Source organism: Bos indicus x Bos taurus, chromosome 9 (assembly GCF_003369695.1).
Source record: "Bos indicus x Bos taurus breed Angus x Brahman F1 hybrid chromosome 9, Bos_hybrid_MaternalHap_v2.0, whole genome shotgun sequence".
In the NCBI taxonomy this organism is placed as follows: Eukaryota; Metazoa; Chordata; class Mammalia; order Artiodactyla; family Bovidae; genus Bos; species Bos indicus x Bos taurus.
The window spans coordinates 86344405-86359022 of record NC_040084.1 but is presented as its reverse complement, the minus strand read 5'-3'; positions in this window follow the sequence as shown (position 1 = coordinate 86359022).

The following is a 14618-nucleotide window of genomic DNA, read 5'->3' as shown; positions in this document are numbered from 1 at the left end:
GAGTAGAACAGTCATTATCTAAAATAACCTGCCATTGCAAGAGGTCCTGTCCCTGTTTTGTTGGCTAGAGAGGGCATAGAGAGAGCAAGGAGTGGGCACAGAGAGGTTGTAGAGAGGGTATAGAGAGGTCATAGAAGATAGAGAGGACATATAGAGACATAGAGAGGGCATGAGAGATCATAGAGAGGGCATGAAAGGGCATAGAGAGGGTATACAGAGGTCATGGAGAAGCCTTAGAGAGATCGTAGAGAGGGCATGGAGAGGGCATAGAGAGACCATAGAAAAGGCATAGAGAGGTCATAGAAGATAGAGAGGGCACACAGAGGCCATAGAGAGGACATGAGAGGTTAGAGAGGGCATACAGAGGTTATGGAGAGGACATAGAAAAGGCATAGAGAGATAATAGAGAGGACATGGAGAAGACTGCTTTCACTTGGGACTTTCTCTTATCTGTGTCCCTTGGTATTTCCCAGCTGCCTGCTTCCTCAGCTCACATCTGCGATATGTGAAGCAAAAAGAAAACCCAGGAACTCACCACTGTATCATTCTTTATATTCCCAGGTCTCTAGCTGATCCACCCTCTTCTTTCCACCTTTCGTGGTTTTTATATGAAACATCCAGGCTTTCTAGTTGTATTAACAAAAGGAATAGATTGTATCTACCCTATCTTCCTGGAAGTACACATCAGTCTCTCATGGTTTTAACAATGCTAACATAAAACAACCAACCAAAATAAAATTTAAAAACCACATGGTTCTTTGAGACTTAAATACAATAAAATTTTAAACATTAACAAATTTTAGAAAAACAGCTCCTTGATGCTCTGGACCTCACCTGCTCCGTCTCCCACTTCTTTCTTTCTTTAAAGAAAAAATGTCCAAATTGGACAAAGCAGTCACTTCATTTGGGGAGAAGCTTGAAGCTAAGAAGACTGGTATGTTGCATGAGGTACTGTGAGCTGTTAGACTCCATCCCTTTCTCTACATTTTCTTTTTTCCTCTTTCAGAAATGGGGGCTTGGGCTTCCAGGGTTTGTCTACCATGGTTTGTCCTTGGAGTGTGTGCTGGGTCCAGAATGCCAAGCACCCTCTGGCCCTAAGGTCTGGACACAGGTTAGGCATAAAGTTAAGGCTGCTGAGGTGAAGCCACCTCAGCCGGCAGGAAGTAAGAAGGGGGGGATGTGAGTTGTCTCAACCAGGGGAAGAATGTCTAGTCATTTGCTTGAGTACCAGAACAAAGCACCACTGATTGTGTGCCTTAAACAACCGAAATTTCATTTTCATTTTCTTACATTCTGTAGACTAGATGTCTGAGGTCAAGGTGTTGGGTTAATTTCTTCTAAGGTCTCTCTCCTTGGCTTCCATTGGCCGTCTTCTCCCTACGTCTTCACGCGCTCTGTCCTGTGTATCTGTGTCCTAATCTCCTCCTATAAGAACACCAGTTAGGGGACTTCCCTGGCAGTCCAGTGGTTAAGCCTCCTCACTTCCAGTGCAGGGGGCACAGGTTCAATCCCTGGTCAGAGGCTAAGATTGCCGCTCAGTGCAGTTAGGGAGAGAGGGGAGAAGAACACCAGTCTGGTTAACTCAAAGCCTACCTCAATAACCTCTTTTAACCTTAACTATATCTTTAAAGACTATCTCCAAATCCATTCATATTGGGGAATAAGGGTTACAGTATATGAATTTTGCAGATACAATTCATTCTGTCACAAGCTGCAGAAAGGAAAATGTGAAAGTGGAAAGCGGAAAGGGTGGACTGAGCCCCTTGTTGAGAATTCAGGAGGGGCCAGATCCACAGAGGAAGCATCTGTTGATTTCTCCCATTGGTTTTCCCAGCTGATCCTGATGTGATGTTCAATCTCTGCTTCCCTCCCAGGGGGGTCCTGGCCTTTCCTGGTACAAATTCTCTTTTTTTAACATAAGGGAAACTTAGGTCACTAGGGGAATTTTCCTAGGCACTAAATGGATATAAAATCTACTTTTCTTTTTTATTGAGATATGACATACAAATAGTGAAGAGCATAAAATGCACCAATCTGAAGTGTGCCGCTCCGTGTTTAAATATGTGTACACCTTTGTCACCACCACTCAGATCAAGACATAGCATGTGTCTAGGACGAGCATCTTGAAAGTTCCTTGTTCTCCTTCCAGTCAACCTTTGGTTCTCCACCTGGAGAAACCATTCTGGACACCTGTTCTTGAATGTTATACAGCGAAATCATACAATACACACTCTTTGTGTCTGTCGTTCAGCATAATGTCTGTGAAACTCATCTGTGTTGTTGGGACTGGTTTGTAGCCTTTCTTGCTGAATTGTATCCCATTATATGGATATAGCACAATCTTTTTTTTTTTTGCAAGAAACATTTATTTTCTTTAGTGTGTTTATAGTATACATAAGAGCAATGATTAAGGGATAAATGGTTACCATACAGGATCATAGGTATTTTAACTAAAGAAAATGTAGAAAGTGCTGAGGTTACATCTGTTCTTTTGGGGAAGGCTTTCGAGGGAAGGCCAGAAAGAATTCACTGCTGGTACAGGAAGGAGGTGATTCTGGTTAGAGCAGAGACCCCAAGTGGGGAAGGAGCACATAAGAGTCCATTCACCTTGGGCATCAGGTCTGTGGGAGCCCTGCTGATGGGCCTGCAATTTACAAGATCTCATCTGTTCCAGCCACCCTATCCTCAGAAGGAAGAGCCAGGCTTGGGAGACCAGCTCTTGTTCCTTTCTAGCTGTGCTTTCAGCCGCCCCAGCATTTGGTCTTGGGCTCCTGTGAATCATCTTCACAAAATTGGGCCAAGTTCTGGAGGCCAGAAGTCAGAGATCAGGGTGCCAGCATGGCTGGTTCCCACGTGGATTCCCACGTGGACTATTACTGTCTTCAGGGCTGCAGATGGCTGTTTTCTCATATTGGCTGAGGGGCTAGGGGAGCAGGATAGAGACTGGATATAGCACAGTTTACTTATCCATGCTCTGGACATGTGGGTTGTTTCCCACATGTTTGGAGTTGTTATGAATAAAGCTGCTTAGAACATCCTTGTATATGCCTTTTGGCAGATCTATGTGTGAACGGCTCTTGGGTATATAAACCTAGGAGGAGGATTGCTGGGTCATATCAAAACCACTTATTAAATTAAATTTTTTATAAGTGGATATAGGTCACCTTTTTTCTTTTGTTAGGTTATTTTTAGTAGTGGTTCAGTGGACCTCAGTTAGAGATGTCACATATCTTTGTCATATTTAGTTATATCATAAATTTTATTTGAAAGTAGAATTGATTATGAAAATATGCCCATATATGTTAGTTGCTCAGTCGTGTCTGACACTTTGTGACCCCATGGACTGTAGCCTGCCTTTGTCCATGGAATTCTTCAGGCAAGACTACTGGAGTGGGTACCTATTCCCTTCTCCAGGGGATCTTCCTGACCCGGGGATCAAACCTGGGTCTCCTGCATTGCAAGCAGATTCTTTACTGTCTGAGCCACCAGGGAAGACCTCATCACACTCACCTAACATGCAAAAGGTCCCTGGTTTGAAACTGGGCAGAAACAATGTTGGTAAGTCTAGAACCCACACCCAAACTCTGTTGGAGGTCTTCCCTGGTGGGTCAGTGATAAAGAATCCATCTGCCAATGCAGGCAACATGGATTTGATCCCTGATCTGGGAAGATCCCACATGCTGCCAAGTAGCCCATGTGCCGCAACTATTGAGGCTGTGTTCTGGAGCCCAGAAGCCTCAACTGCTGAAGTCCTCGAGCCCTAGAGCCCATGCTCTGCAACAAGAAAAGTCACTGTAATGAGAAGCCTGTGCACAGCAATGAAGAACAGGCCCCAACAAGAGCTGGCTGCAAGTCCATGAGCAGCAATGAACACCTGGCACAGACTTCCTCCCCCCTCAAAAAACTTATTGGAAGAGCTTAGATTTCATCGACCCTCCTTTTCAAAGGCTTAATGCACTCAGTCTTCCCTTCTATTTTGTCTTCTTCTCTACATCAACCCATGTTGAATCATTTTTGTAAACAGGTGTAGTAGAGATAGCTCTCTGCTTACCTCCCTTATGGCCAACCTCCCCAGGAGAACTGTGAGATCTGGTGGGACAGCTGCCCTGCAGGACATGACACAAATTGGTAGCCATTGGTTGAGAAGTTACAAAGACCGCTGTGGACACCGCAGTCCTGTTCTGCAGGTTGATGACATTGCCCCAGGTCATGACCATAGAGGTCACTAGGGGCCTTCTAATGCTTGTCTGGAGTGACTGAGAACCTTGAGAACCGAGCCCACAGGACAGTCAGATTCCAGCTCCCGTTTCTTGAGACAGACCACGAGGGCCACTGTGGGCATCTTTGCTTGGAGGGGGATCAGTTAGGGGACAGACTGAAGACCTTCTCTGCCCCAGGGCCCTTTGCAAAAGGTAATGATGTGTTCTCTTGTATGTTGTAAATGCTCCATTTCATTTGCTTCCAATGATTAAATAGAAGTCATTTGGGAAAAGAGAGAAACAGGGAGAGAGACAGAGAGACAGAGAAATACCAGTGACAGTTCTGATGAGAAAGAGATAATAGAGCGGACACCTGGAGTTGATGTGATTTCTGCCAGGAGCAAAGTAGCTCAGCATTCTCACCTTATCTGACCTTAGTGCAGACCAAGATGTGATTCTCTCAGTTCTTACCGAATATCTAAAGTAGCTCAGGGATTCCCTCACTATTGTCATTATGGATACTAACCCCATCTAGGAGGAACATAACTGTTGTGTAACCACTGGTGATCCTTGTCTGGGCCAATAACAGGCCTCAGGAAAATTCCTTTCAGTAGCACAGACCCTGGTGTCCTGGACTTATCTCAGGTGCCCTAGAATATGGCGACTTTTCTGTCTTCCCCTCTCCACCCCTGCTCACCCACAAGTCATGTAACTTCTTACCATTTTTGAACCTGTTTCCTCCTCTCCCAAATGGGAATTATAATAGGGTCTGTTTCCTAGGCTTTTCTGAGGCTTTGAAGAGAAACTGTGTCTAGAATGCTTAGCAAAGAGCCTGCCATGCTATGGGTTTGCAACCCTCATAGTTCAGTTGGTAAAGAATCCGCCTGTAATGTGGGAATCCTGGGTTCTATCCCTGGGTTGGGAAGATCCCCTGGAGAAGGGAAAGGCTACCCACTCCAGCATTCTGGCCTAGAGAACTGTATAGTCCATGGGGTCACAAAGAGTTGGACACGACTGAGTGACTTTCAGTTTCACTTTCCCACATCACAAGTTTGCTTGTGTTCTTGGCAGAACCTAGGGAGTGAGGAGAAAGGAGAACAAGAAAGGTGTTAGGGCTTTACTCAAGCTCCTTGAAACCAAGGGCAGCTCAGAACCGACTCAGAACTCACCTCCTGAACCATTGGCAATTGGGATCGCTTCCAGAGAGTCCCCAGACTAGACCAGGAACAGCCTGAATCCAGAGGCTGGGAGGGCTGGGGGAACACAGTGACCAGCGAGAGTTAGCAGCTGTCACGAAACTAGTGGCTCCCTCTGCTGCTGCTACCAACTCTGTGTGACCCCATAGACAGAAGCCCACCAGGCTCCCCTGTCCCTGGGATTCTCAAGGCAAAAACACTGGAGTGGGTTGCCATTTCTTTCTCCAATGCATGAAAGTGAAAAGTGAAAGGGAAGTCGCTCAGTCATGTCCGACTCTTAGCGACCTCATGGACTGCAGCCTACCAGGCTCCTCTGTCCATGGGATTTTCCAGGCAAGAGTACTGGAGTAGGTTGCTGTGGCTCCCTCTAGGAGAGGTATATTCTTCTAGAGACCCAGGGCACATTAAGCACCCTTCCATTCAAGGAAGCAATTTGTTTTTTGATGGGATCAACATTTTCAGTTCAAAATCTTTCCAGCTCCTTGAAAATGATCACTTGAGTAGCCTCAGTTCAGTTCAGTTCAGTCATGTCCGACTCTGCAAACCCATGGACTGCAGCATGCCAGGCCTCCCTGTCTATCACCAACTCCCGGAGTTTACTCAGACTCATGTCCATTGAGTCAGTGATGCCATCCAACCATCTCATCCTCTGTTGTCCCCTTCTCCTCCTGCCCTCAATCTTTCCCAGCATCAGGGTCTTTTCCAATGAGTCAGTTCTTTGCATCAGGTGGCCAAAGTATTGTAGTTTCAGCTTTAGCATCAGTCCTTCCAGTGAATATTCAGGACTGATTTCCTTTAGGATGGAGTAGCCTAACATTTGGATAATACTGCAATTTTTCAATCTTTCAGGTTAAACATCAAAGTAAGAAAGTTTCAACTAGAACATAACCAATGAGTCATAGGACCACACCAGCACATCAATAAGAAAGTACACTAGGGGACCCAAGGCTCTTTGGTAATGAGCATAATCATCTCTTTTCATTATCTTCTTAAGAAGACACCTGGCTAGACAGTGGGCCTAAGACTGGGGCTGCTGGTTGCTAACAGGGAGAGGGTGGGGGGAGGGATTTGTTAGCAAGGGAATCCTTAGCTAAGGATTCCAAGGGAATTCATTAGCAAGGATGTGAAATGGGGACTTAGGAGATCCTCGAAGAATCCTTTTACTCTTTGCAATTCTGAACCCGTGGTGAAACCCCGCAGCCTGCTTGCTGTGGTCACAGCCTGGCCTTCTGGTTCTGCTAATGGTTCCATGGGACCTTCTCAGACCCCCTCCTGTCTTAACCTCCCTCTTCTGTTCCTGGGCTGGGCAAGTCCTTGTCAGGGCCTAGGTTTCTGGCTAGAGTGGTAGTTAGAGTGCTGGCACCAGGACTGTGTTTGCTTTTCAGTCACTTCTTAGAACGTAGCTCGGGTCTATATGAAAGCCTTTTGACATACTTAGGATAATGTGCAAAGAAACCAGCCCTGAGTCCTTCCAAAGTTAACACAGTCGAAAACAATAAAAACACCAAACTCCGTTTTTGAATCATGGTAGATAAGCCAAACAGAAAACTGTGTTCAAATGCTTTGGATTAAAACTCACAAAAATGATATTTAAAGGCTGTCTTGGAAATCTTGATAATGAGTTGAGGCTGTTCCCAAATAGAAGGAAAAAAATCCTAGCATGTTGGGTGGAGACACGTAGCGTCTCATTATTCCAGTCTGCACAGGAAGCCCCAGCCGTGGGAAGGCTCTGGAAGTCACCTTCTGAATTTTAGGCTGAAGCAATCAACACGCAGTGGAATAAACCTGTCCCAAGAGAAGGTTTGTGACCTGTGATGCTGGTGTTCTCCCAGGAAGAAACTTATCCATCAAGAAGGCTCAGTTGCAGTGTCTAGGATGGGGTTCCAGAGATAGATAGGTTTGGGTAGGGGTCCTAGTCAATGAATTCAAAATCCCTCAAGTGTCAGCTGTCACATTCCCTGAGGAATCTAACTTGACCCCCTCAAACTGAATGTCCCTCCTTTGGGTTCTTATGTGCTGTTTATCCCTATGGAAATATCGTACCCTATGCTTCCTCTCCCGGCTTCCTTGGTGGCTCAGTGGTAAAGAATCTGCTTGCAGTTCAGGAGATGAGGGTTCAGTCCCTGGATTGGGAAGATACCCTGGAGGAGGGCATGGCAACCACTCCACGGAGAATCCCACAGAGAGAGGAGCTTGGTGGGCTCTTGTCCAGAGGGTTGCAAAGAGTCAGACATGACTGAAGAGATTTAGCAGGTAGGCAGACAAGCTTCCGTTTCAGAATAAAATATTTTAAAAGTAAAAATTTCAAATAGATACACATAGGTACACACACACAAAAAAACATTTAAGGTCCATACAATTTAAATTACCTGGTGAAGGCTTGATGGTCTCTTACTGGTTGCCAGGTGTAGGTTGACCAAGCAGCCTTGGAGACAGAGACTCTTGTCAGTAGGGCAGGGCAACCTCCCAGCCTGGACCCACTTCCAGGGCCTCTGGTGACAATGTCACTGGCCAGATCATGAGTCTGGGTCTAGGCACTGTAAGTGCAAGTTTCTTGAGAGTTTTTCCACTTCTGAGTAAATGTATAACCAGAAAATGCCAGGGAACATTGCACAGGGGCTCCCAGATTAAGAAGCAGTGAAAAACCATCCTGAGAGGAATGAGTAACAGTTTTCAGTTGCTCTGAAAAAGGCAGAGATCACAGCACGGATCACGTAACATGGTTCACCCCATGAAAGCCTGCCACCAAGGTAAAAGTGCTGAGTTTGGAAAAGCACCAAACCTTCTCTATAAACATTCCAGTGATGGAGACCCACAGCTAGTGGCTGAAGGATGATCCATGATGTGATCAGACACTGTTTGTGAATTCTGCCTTTATTTTATAAATATTCCACCATCCTCATATTTTCCATAAATGCTTTGTTTTCCATTCTTGATGACGTGGTAATCAAGTGGACCACCGACATTTTTCAACTTCCTAAAACATACCACAAGCTCTTTGTCAATTTATTTTTTAAAAATTCTATTTATTTTTTTATGGCTATGCTGAGTCTTCGTTTTTTTCATGCCGGCTTTCTCTAGTTGTGGTGAGCAAGGGCTACTCTCTATTTGTGGTGCATGGATTTCTCATTGCAGTGGCTTCTCTCATTGTAGAGCATGGGTTCTAGGGTGTTTGGGCTTCAGGAATTGAGGCTGTCTGGTTCTAGAGCACAGGCTCTCTAGTTGGGGCACGTGGACTTAGTTGTTCTGTGTCATGGGGAACCACTCAGATGAGGAACTGAACACATCTATGGATTTCCAAACCATCACACTGTAAATCAGACCCCAGGCGTACCGTCACCTCAGATGTTTGTGTGCATCTCCCCATAGCCAGACCATAAGCTGCTCATCGCTTCTGAGTCTTGCACAGCACCTCTGTGCACGTGGAAGACATTGCGACATGACCAGTAAGTGGAAGGGAAACTCAGTATTCTAAGAGGCCGCTTGTGCTCTCACAGGATGGCACTCACTTGTGATCTTGTTAGTGGTCTTTGTATAGCTGTCTTGGCTTGATGTTCTTGTCTATGAGAGTCTTCCTTCCTGATTTGTGTGAGGTTCAGTTCAGTTCAGTCGCTCAGTCATGTCCGACTCTGTGACTCCATGGACTGCAGCACGCCAGGCCTCCCTGTCCATCACCAACTCCCGGAGCTTACCCAAACTCATGTCCGTTGAGTTGGTGATGCCATCCAACCATCTCATCCTCTGTCACCCCCTTCTCCTCCTGCCCTCAATCTTTTCCAGCATCGGGGTGTGTGAGATGACTATGTGCTAAGTTTAAAAACTGTACTTTCCAGCCTCCTTCTTGGCTGGGGTGGGCTGAAACTCAGCTTTGACCAATGAGACCTAGGAGAAGTCTGTTGGAGATGTCTAGACAAGTTTTGCTTTTCAAACACAGATCTTGCCCATTCTTCATTGGTGCATTGCTCTTTCTGCTTAGAATATGGTTATGATAACAAGATTGCAGCAGCAATTGGCAGCCATCTCAGCCTTATCCACCCCCTCCCCCCTGCCTTAACATCTCCATCAGCTCTGGCAGCTGCCAATAAGAAAAATGAAACCTCCTGATTTGCTGAAGCATTGGTCACTCAAGTTTGCTGTTCCTTGGAGTTGAACATAAACTCTAACTGACCCAGGATGGAGGTCCTAGAAATGAGAGAGCAAAAGCAATCAAGGAACCTAGAGAGATGAAAGAGAGGAGGCTTGGATTGGGAGAGAAGGAACTAGGATGGTCTGCATTAGGGAAGACGGATTTTTGAGAACATTCAAAGCTCATTTGCTTAAGTCCTGGAGCCATATGGGCAGTTCAGGTACAGAAAGGTCATAAGTAGTCTGATTGACTGGGCAGTTTTATTCCCCAGAGTGAATGAACACTTATCTATGAGTTTATCAGGCCATGAATTGATTTGCCTGAATCTTCATCCAGCTTGATCATACCTAAGGACACCTAGCAATGTCAGCTTCCTAATACAATCTAATTTGAAGCAGATGACTATCGCTCTGAATGTAACCATATGCTCTTGGTTTCCTTCCACAATGTCCTGGCTGAGCTCCATTAGTCTTTCTGAAACTGCGCCCCTCTTTGACAGTGGAAAAGCCAAGGGTTGGAGCCACTCCCACCTACTTCATTCAACTCTACCACTAAGAGCTGGTTCTTCATCTGTCAAAAGACAGCAGTAACCCCGACATCACTGGATTTTGAGCATAGAGCTGGTATGTGCTACATCTGATCTGCGTGCCCAAGACCCCCTCTTCCCTGACTGCTCATCTTAAATTGACTGAGCTTTTCCTATTGGTCCCAGTCTGATGTAAAGTCAGGAATTACCCACTTTGAAACTCTTCCATATGTGGTCCTTGTCTGTGCCCAAGATCGACTTCTCAAGTGTCAAGAGGCTGAGTTTGACACCCTTTCTCTGGGCTCCCCAAGTTCCTCCCTGCTATTGCTTGTCTAGCCCACATCCGAGGATTGCTATTGGTCAGCGTCTCCGTGTTCTGAGCTTAGGACCCTGTTGTATTTGTCATTCTATCCCCAGCCTCTAGAACAGTTTTTGGTGTATGATATTAATGTGGGTGTGTGTGTATGCATCATTTCAGTCATGTCTGACTCTGTGCAACCCTATGGACTGTAGCCCTCCAGGCTCTTCTGTCCATGGGATTCTCCAGGCAAGAGTATTAGAGTGGGTTGCCATGGCCTCCCTCATGAGATTTTCCTGCCCAGAGATTGAACCTGGGTCTCTTGCCTTGTAGGCAGATTCTTTGCTGTTAAAGTCACTAGAAAAGCCCACCATAACATTAACAAACACAAATTTGTGGAATAAATGAGTGAATGGTGAACTTTTTTAGCATTATATACATGTTTGTAGCACTGAAGAGTTCTATGCTGTGCTCAGGCAAGTGCTTAGATGACATTTGTGGAATGAAAACAGTCCAGTCTTAACTCCCTAGATTTTGGAAAAACTCCCTAATTTCTGTAGATTTCTCATGACTTTCTTCTCTCACTGGTTTGTAATGAGGGTGGCACAGAAGCCCCATAGAGTTGTATCACCCTGTAACAATGTTTTATAATAGCTTTGTTGGTTCACAAAGCTTCTCTTCCCAGCCTGCTTAAGGGAAGGAAGCTAGGACATTTATCAAAATATCACTCTGATACTATCTCTGAAAAAAAACCCAACAATTTGTCCTGGCTCATCAAGCTGAGCATAGCAATTTGTACATTTAAGAGATTACAATGAAACCTTGCAATTATACTTTTTAATGGTGTCAATGAGCCACAACTGAGATTAATAAGCAACACTGTGTGCCGGGCACTATTCTAAACGTTTCACTCATCAACTCTTCTCAACAACCTTATGAGGTTGGTAATATAATTATCTCTGTTTTATAGATGTGGAGACTGAGATGCAAAGAGGCCAAGAAGCATGCCTCAAGTTACTGGTAACTGGTGAAGCTAAGGTTTGAATTTAGGCAATCTGATCCAGAACTGGAATGCTTAACTATTGACCCACATTAACATTTATTATTATTTTGGCCGAAGAATTCAGTGACATTGATCCAATCCAAAGAAGTCTCAGTTTTGATAGGTTGATCCGTCACTTCCCTCTCACTCAGTTGGATCTCTGAGTTCCACATCAGGTGGCCTAGCCGTATTATGGCCTAGTCAATATTTCTGTATTTTATTTAGAAGAACTATTTTATTTAGACTGGCTCCCACCCTCCCTTCTTTGCATATTTCATAGAATGCATTTTGCTTGCAGAGAGCACAGACCACACTAGTTACGAACCCACAGGGCTATGTGCATAGTTGGGCCGGGAATGAAAACAGCTTCACCATAGTAGCCATCTGTCATTCTGTCCATCTGCTGCCCTAGAGGGATCTTAAAATAGTTTCAACTCACCTTTAAAATCCATCGCTCTATGAAGGGCTTGTAACACTCGGCGGCCCTGAAAGGCTGCCTGAGAAACAGGACGGCTATTTGGGCTACTGGTGACCAGCTTAAGTTTCTTTGGAGGGAGACAAACCATCCATTCATTGGGCCCTTGTGAGATTTTCCTTCTGCACCAGCCCTCCAAGCCAAGGAGGAGAACACCTAGAGGAATGGCTTCTGGGTTTTTTTTTTTTTTTCTATTGAGAGGTTTGTTTTTTGTTTTTTAAATTGTCTACTTTTTTTCTTTTTTCTTTCCTGCTCAACTCTTTTCTGCTCCAACTACCCAATCCTACAACTTTCTCCTTGTCTTAGCTTGTCCTTCACCAGCCCTAAAGCTAGGGGTTTGGAGTGAGCGCATGTTTGTAATCTAAAAATTTTAAATCAGTAAGGTGACCATTTATCATTTGTCACCCAAACCAGGACATTTTTCAGAATGAAAAGTCCAGACATATGATCGCCACTGGTTGAGCTTTGGCTCCGTTGCACAGCACCAAAAGTGCATTTATTTTATTTTTTAAATTTCTTTTTATTGTGGTAATGTTGATCTATAATCTTATGTAAGTTTCACGTGTACAACACTGTGTTTCTACTCCTATATACTCTACAGTGTGTTCACCACCAAAAATGTAGTTTCCATCCATCACTCTACAGTTGGTCCCCATTTTGCTTTCTCTCGACCCTACCCCTTCCTCTCTAGTGATCATCACTGTGTTTTTTTGTATCTGTGTGTTTATTTTTGTTTGGTTTAGTGTGTTCACTTATTTCGTTTTTTATTTGCTTATTAGGTTAAAAAATTTTTTTTTGTATTGGAGGATAATTGCTTTACAATACTGTGATGGTTTTTTGCCATACATCAACATGAATCAGCCACAGGTATACATATGTCCCCTCCCTCCTGAACCTCCTTCCCATGTCCCACCCCATCCCACCCTCTAGGTTGTCCAGAGCGCTGGGTTGAGCTCCTGAGCACACAGCAAGTTCCCGCGATCCAGTTCACGTATGGTAACATCTGCGCCTCTGCGATGCTCTCTCTGTTTGCCCCTCCCTCTCCTGCCCACACTCTGTCCACAAGCCTGTTCTCTGCGTCTGCGTCTCCACTGCTGCCCTGCAGACATTATATCACACATGCGAATTAAAGCATATGGTATTTGCTTTCACCATCTGACTTATTTCACGTCGCATGATACCCTCAAGGTCCATCTACATCATCACAAATGGCAAGATTTCGCCTTTTCATGGCTAGGTAGAATTCCTCTGTGCGTGTGTGTGTGTACACATCTTCTTTAACTAGTCAGCCACTGTGGGCACATACGTTGTCCCCTGCTGCTGCTTAGTCGCTTCAGTCGTGTCTGACTCTGGACTGAAGAGTCTAATGGGCTGCCGCTATAGACTGCAGCCCTCCAGGCTCCTCTGTCCTTAGGATTCTCTAGGCAAGAGTATTGGAGTGGGTTGCTGTGCCCTCCTCCGGGGGATCTTCCATACCCAGGGACTGAACCCAGATCTCCTGCATTGCAGGCAGATTCTTTACCACTGAGCCACCGGGGATGTCCTAGGTTGTTCCCAGATCTTTGCTACTATACATATCACTGTGATGAAAATAGGGGTTTTGAAAATATCTTTTCAAATTAGTGTTTTTATAGTCTTTGGATAAACACCAAATCTAATTTATTGGATAGTTTATCCAATATAGTTTATTGGATAAACACCAATATCTTTTCAAATTAGTGTTTTTATAGTCTTTGGATAAACACCCAGAAATGGGATAGCTGAATTGTATGATCTTTCTATTCTTAATTTTTTCAGGAATCCCCATACTGTTTTCCATAATGGTTGCACCAATTTACATTCCCATCAACAGTGTTTGAAGGTTCCGTTGGTCCATATTCTTGCTAATGTTTGTGGTTTCTTGTCTTTTTGATTATAGCCAATCAAACAGACATGAGGTGATATCCCATTAGGTTTTGATTAGCATTTTCCTAATAGTTAATGATGCTGAACATCCCAGAAGAGCATTTAAATACTTACCAGGTAACAGTTGGAGACAACAGCATCCCCCTGTCTATGTTCATGACTCTAGTGCCTGACTGTACACTAGATCAGACTCTCATCGATGGGATCAAGACAGGACAGATTGTTCTCTTGTTATCTTACTGAGTCTTTAGTCTATAATGATTCCTTTTTGCTCTAGCTCTGCATTTTTTTCAAAAAGGTCACATTCTCAGTATTCAAGTAATATAGCCTGTTAAATCTCTAGACTGAATTGAAAGTTACATTACAAAATTTCAATTCAATTATGCAGATGTTTTTTCCATTTCAAATCACCACTGGATGTGTAACTTGGTTTAAAATAAACTTACAGTGAAGCTCCCTAATTATTCTTTGGGAAGGATGCTGTTAGATAAAAAATATCCTACATATACAATGAGTTTTTTGTAATTACATATACTCTTTTTTCAATTAATTAATTAATTATAATTGGATGATCTAAGTGAATCCCCAGGCAGGGGCCTCTAATTAAATCTTGGTGAATTTAGTCAGAAGGGAAGTCTTACCCAGTGCTTCCTGTAAATATCTTCCTCTTTGATAAAAAAGGCCATTTGAGGAGAAATTAGTGCTTCTTGTTTTTGGAAACAACCTGAGTGGCCCCAGTCCTCTTGTATCCTTGATGGGACAAGCCCAAGGACAAATGCCTGCTCACTGAAGGTAGCAGACATCGGCTGGATTGTTTTCCAATTTCTTCAGCCACTAAATCGACATTGGAA